Source organism: Vulpes lagopus, chromosome 7 (genome assembly GCF_018345385.1).
Source record: "Vulpes lagopus strain Blue_001 chromosome 7, ASM1834538v1, whole genome shotgun sequence".
NCBI lineage: Eukaryota > Metazoa > Chordata > Mammalia > Carnivora > Canidae > Vulpes > Vulpes lagopus.
This window is the reverse complement of record NC_054830.1, coordinates 55,609,000-55,614,999: the sequence shown is the minus strand read 5'-3', so window position 1 is coordinate 55,614,999 and position 6,000 is coordinate 55,609,000.

Sequence of the window (6,000 nt, the reverse complement as noted above, 5' to 3'; positions counted from 1 at the left end):
ACATCGGGCTCCCGGTGCATGGAGCCTGCTTCTCCCTCTGCCTGTGTCTCTGCCTCTCTCTCTCTCTCTCTGTGACTATCATAAATAAATAAAAATTAAAAAAAAAAAAAAGAAAGTCACTAAACAAACTGCAACAACAACAAACAGCAAAAACAAGTCCTGGGGAAGAGAGGAATCTGAATTACAGAGTTGCCACATTAGATTACTTTAAATGCCCAGTTTTCCACAAACATTATGAGGTATGCAAAGAAATAAGAAAGTATGGCCCAGGGATCCCTGGGTGGCGCAGCGGTTTGGCGCCTGCCTTTGGCCCAGGGTGCGATCCTGGAGGCCCGGGATCGAATCCCATGTCGGGCTCCCTGCATGGAGCCTGCTTCTCCCTCTGCCTGTGTCTCTGCCTCTCTCTCTCTGTGTGTGTGACTATCATGAACAAATAAATAAGATCTTTAAAAAAAAATAAAGGAGTTGTATCCAGAAAAATTAAAAAAAAAAAAAGAAAGTATGGCCCATACATGGCGGAGGGGAGGGAGTAAAGAGAAACTGTACCTAAGGAAATCTAACATTGGACTTTCTAGACAAACACTGTGAATCAGTTATTTTAAATATGTTGAAAGAGGGGGATCCCTAGGTGGCTCAGTGGTTTCGCGCCTGCCTTTGGCCCAGGGCACAATCCTGGAGTCCCGCGTCAGGCTCTGGCATGGAGCCTGCTTCTCCCTCCTCCTGTGTCTCTGCCTCTCTCTCTCTCTCTCTGTGTGTGTGTCTATGATAAATAAATAAAAATAAATCTTTAAAAATAAATAAATAAATAAATAAATAAATAAATAAATAAATAAATAAATATGTTGAAAGAACTAATGCCAAGTATAAGAACAGGATTCAAAGCAATCCATACCTAGATACATCATAATCAAGTGAACAAAAGGCAAACACAAAAAGAGCATCTTGAGAGGAGCAAAAGAGAGATGATCTACCATGCACAAAGAATCCTTGATAAGCTGAACAGGAGACTTCTCAACAGAAATCATGGAGGCCAGAAAGCAGTGAGATGCCCTCAAAAGGACAGAAAGAAAAACACTGTCAACCAGGAAATCTATATGAACAAAATATCCCTCAAAAATGAAAACCATGGGTAAAGGACTGACTTCCAGTATGACATGAGGAGTTCCACTGACCTCTGTGGTAAAACTGGTGTAAACTATAAAAACAGAACTATTTAAAGCCTCTGGAAATGACCATGCAGGCCAAGAACGAATGAAGAAACACCTATTCAACAAAATCTATAAAAATCGAGTAAGAAAAGCAAGAGTCTGAGGTATTCGAACCAAGACTGCTACCTCCCACCACCATCCTAGCTCAGCAGGGCAGAGACTCTACTAAGCCACTGCAGCCAAGAATACAGGGCTCCCTCTTCCTCGACCTCCCCAGTCAGAGGGTTTTCTTTCCAGGAGGGACAGGGTAGCATGTCTCATCTTGCACCTACTTACCTAGTGTTCAGTCTAAGAACTGCAGGGGACATTACTGTTGACGTTACAGAAATAAGGATTATTAAAAAAAAAAAAAAAAAAAAAAAGGATTATAAAAGGGGGATCCCTGGGTGGCTCAGCAGTTTAGCGCCTGCCTTTGGCCCAGGGCACGATCCTGGAGTCCCGGGATCGAGTCCTGCATCCGGCTCCTGGCATGGAGCCTGCTTCTCCCTCCTCCTATGCCCCCCCCCCTCTCTCTCTCTCTCATAAATAAATAAATAAATAAATCTTTTTTTTTAAAAAAAGAAAGGATTATAAAGGAATAATATGACTATTTGTACGCTAACAAAATATATAACCTGGATTAAATGAATAGATTTCTGGAAAGACACTAATTACCAAAACTGACTCAACATGAAATAGACAATCCAGGGGTGCCTGGGCGGTTCAGTCAATCGACCATTCAACTCTTGGTTTGGGTTCAAGTTATGATATCAGGGTTGTGAGATGGGGCCCCACATCAGGCTTTGTGCTGGGCATGGAGCCTGCTTAAGATTCTCTCTCACCTTCTCCCTCCACTCTTTCCTGCACTCACACTATCTCTAAAATAAACAAATAAAATCTTTTTTAAAAATATACAATCTGAATAGAACTATAAAATTTTAAATTAGTAACTCTAAAAACTACCCATAATGAAAAGCCCAGGGGATATAGCTTCACTGGTGAATTCTACCAAACACCAAAAGAATTAATATCGATTTTTCACAAACTCTTCTCAAAAACAGAAGAGGAAGGAACACTTTCCAACCCATTTTATGAGGCCAATATTATCCTAACAACAAAACCAGAAAAAGATATCACAAGAGAAGAAAGGTAGACCAATATGTTTTGAATATGAATGCAAATGTTCTCAGCAACATTAGCAAACAAAAGCAAGCAACATATAAAAAGAATTATACACCATGATCAAATGGCCTTTTTCCCAAAAATGAAAGGTTAGTTTAATATACAAAAATCAATGAATGCAATAATAGAATAAAAATCAAAGAGAAATTAAAACTTTCTTAGATAAACAAAATCTAAGAGTATTTGTCACTAGCAGATCTGCACTATAAGAAATGCTAAAAAGAATCTTTTGAGCTAAAAGTAGTAATTCTATTCCAAATGAAAAAACAAAGAACAAATAAAAATAACTACTTGGGTAAATAAAAAAAGACAACATAAATGTCTTTTTGTTTGTCTCTCTTTTTTCCCTCTGATCTAAACGACTATTGCATAAAGCAATAATTGTACATATTAGTTGGATAAAAGTGCAAAGGTCTGATATTTCTGTTTGTTTTGGTTTGTGTTGTCCTGCATGAATGATATTTCTATATTCAAGGATGACATTGTAGAGGTGCATGAGTGGCTCAGTCAGTTAAGCAACCAACTCGATTTTTAGCTGAGGTCTTGATCTCAGAGTCAAGAATTAGCCCTGCATTGGGCTCCACACTGGGCATAGAGCCTACTTAAAAAAATAAAAGAAAGAAAAAGACAATATTGTAGAATTTCAATCAGTTAGATAGTCCTAGAAAAATAAGAAGAGGCTTCCTTATTACATTTCTTCCACAACAAGACAATAACATTTGTGCACTTGCACACCTTGGTGAACAAACTTCGTATATTTCTCTAGGACAGAAACAGTACCTTCTCTAAGTATTGGATTCTCACCCAGGAGGAAGAGGAGAATATGATGATGAAGATGAAAAGTATGATTTGCCCTTAACTTAGTGAAAAATACATCTCTATTGAGTCGCTAACTAATAACCAATGTGGGGAATGATAACAGATATGAAGGTATTTTTGTATTTTATTTTTTTAATAAAATTTTTAAAAGATTTTATTTATTTATTCGTGAGAGACACAGAGAGAGGCAGAGGGAGAAGCAGACTCCATGCAGGGAGCCAGATGTGGGACTCGATCCCCAGTCTCCAGGACTGGGCTGAAGGGGGTGCTAAACCACTGAGCCACCCGGGCTGTCTGTATTTTTGCATTTAAAGAGAGGTCTCCTGAAGACCTGGAATGCATCCAATTTCCAGAAACAGGAAACTATCCTAATGGAATTGAAGGTAGTTTGATTGAGGGTTTGAAGCAGATAGAGCAGGGAATGTTATCTAAAGATTCCAGAAATCACTGTTTATTTGCAACATCCTACTTAGGAAAATAGGTGCTATGGATCTTGGAGGTGTGAATACCAAAGAGATCTAGTTTTCCTTCTTCTGATGAAGACCCTGACAAGTGGGATCTTCCAGGAGAAGCCAGGCTGCCAGACTCCTGAGACAGAGCCAGGACTGCTTCCTAGGGCCTGCCCAACTTCAGTCAAGTTTCTGCCTGAAAGAGCTGGTAGTTGGGTGGTACAAGAACACCATCAACCATGAGAACGCATCACCAGCCACAGGTAAGGAACAAGGCTGTGTGGGCTGGTTTCTTCATGTTGGGCCTATATGGATTATGCTTGCCTGGAATGTCTTCATAACCACCTCTGTCTGCTTCACAAACCACTGGGCTTAATCCTTAACATGTCGCTGACCTTGTTTAGCTTAGCAGGTATGTTCATTCCTCATCTACCCCATGGTTGGCCCCTCTGAAGAAAAGTTTCCTTCGCTCTCATCAGCGATGTCCTGACCCCACGCACCACAATGCTCCTACTGTCCTTCACTATTTCAATTTCTCCCTGCGAAGAAAGATCCTTCAGTCTGTGTGGATCCTGGGCAGCCAGGTCGCCATCCTGTTGCTTAGTGTTCACTGCCATCCTGGTGATGGAGCACCTGGGGACCATGCCGTTCTCCATCATCACCACCACCAAAGTCATGCCCTCGAACTCATTCAGTGCCACTTTATAGGACAGCCCATTTTCTTTGGTTGGCACCCTGACTGCCAACTACGTGTTTCCTATAAGCAATCAGTGCCTGATGATCGCCTCCTCCCTGCGCGTGACTGGTGCGTCCTCTCCCTGCCCCATAGCACGGCAGCATCAGACAGTGTCTTCAGCTGCTTCTTCATGGCATATGTGGTCATCCTGCTGATCACTATTTCCTGGCCCTGTCTAGGCTACAGTTCTGCCACTACCACGAACAGGTGGACCAGAATAGCATGGTGGACCACACACAGGCAGAGAGGATGAGCTATTCAGCCGTCAGCCCACAGCCTTCCTCCAATAACCCTCAGGTGGCTCTCAGAAGCATTGCAGTCCTGGTTCCTATCCCTGGCACAGATGAGGTGTCCCCACCAGGTCTGCCAAAGTTTAGCCCAGTGTTGAGGGCACCAGCGCTAGCGGAAACTACTTTATTCCCACATCCTATTCCTTGACTTTTAACATCTCTGACTGGTTGGGACACAATCCCATGGCTGTGTGCAACTGGCCATGGCGGGGCCAGCTCAGGGCTGGCTTGAGAGGTGTTCCTGCCGTGGATCTTGTCATGTATCTGTGACTGCGAAACGCACCTACCTGGGATCTTCCAGCACATGGGGTAAAGGAACACAAGGAGAAGTTTCTGGGATGCTGTCAACATTCTCTTTCTTTTTTTTTTAAAGTTTATTTATTTTTTTTTAAAGATTTTTTATTTATTAATTCATAGAGACACACAGAGAGACAGAGAGAGAGAGGCAGAGACACAGGCAGAGGGAGAAGCAGGCACCATGCAGAGAGCCTGACATGGGACTTGATCCAGGGTCTCCAGGATCATGCCCTAGGCTGCAGGCGGCACTAAACCGCTGTGCCACTGGGGCTGCCCACATTCTCTTTCTTAATTAAGTAGTGGTTACATAGATATTCGTGTTACAATAATTTACTAAATTGGACATTTACGTTTTACATATTTTTTTATGTATGATTCATAGTAAGAAGACTTTTCTGCACTTAAAAAAAGTCTGCATCCCTGATGGCACACTACACCCATACAAACTTCAGATCTATCTACGTGTGGACCACTTACTGTATTCAATAGACTAACACTGGTCTGTTAAAGCGCAATAGAAGAGTATTCTATTATCTGCAGCCACATGCATCATAATTATATGTGATAAATATAATCTTGGAGCTCATTCCATACAGCACTGCTTTGTTCTTTTTAAGAGCTGCATAGGGGCGCCTGCGTGGCTCAGTTGGTTCAGCATCACTCTTGATTTTGGCTCAGGTCATGACCTCAGGGTCATGAGAGGTCAGGTCACCCTGTGTTCATGAGATTGAGCCCTGTGTCAGGCTTCCTGCACTCAGCAGGGAGTCTGCTTGAGATTCTGTCTCTCCCTCTGCCCCTCTCCCTAACAGTACTCTCGTACTCTCTCTCTCCCTAACAGTAAAAAAGAAAAAGACCTATTAGTCCTCTGTCACACAAATGTGTGATTTTTTTTTATAAAGATTTTATTTATTTGAAAGAGACAGAGAGAGAAAGCATGAGCAGGACGAGGGGCAGAGGGAGAGGAAGAAACAGACTTCCTGCTGAGAAGGGAGCAGGACTTGGGGCTTGGTTCCAGGACCCTGAGATCATGACCTGAGCCA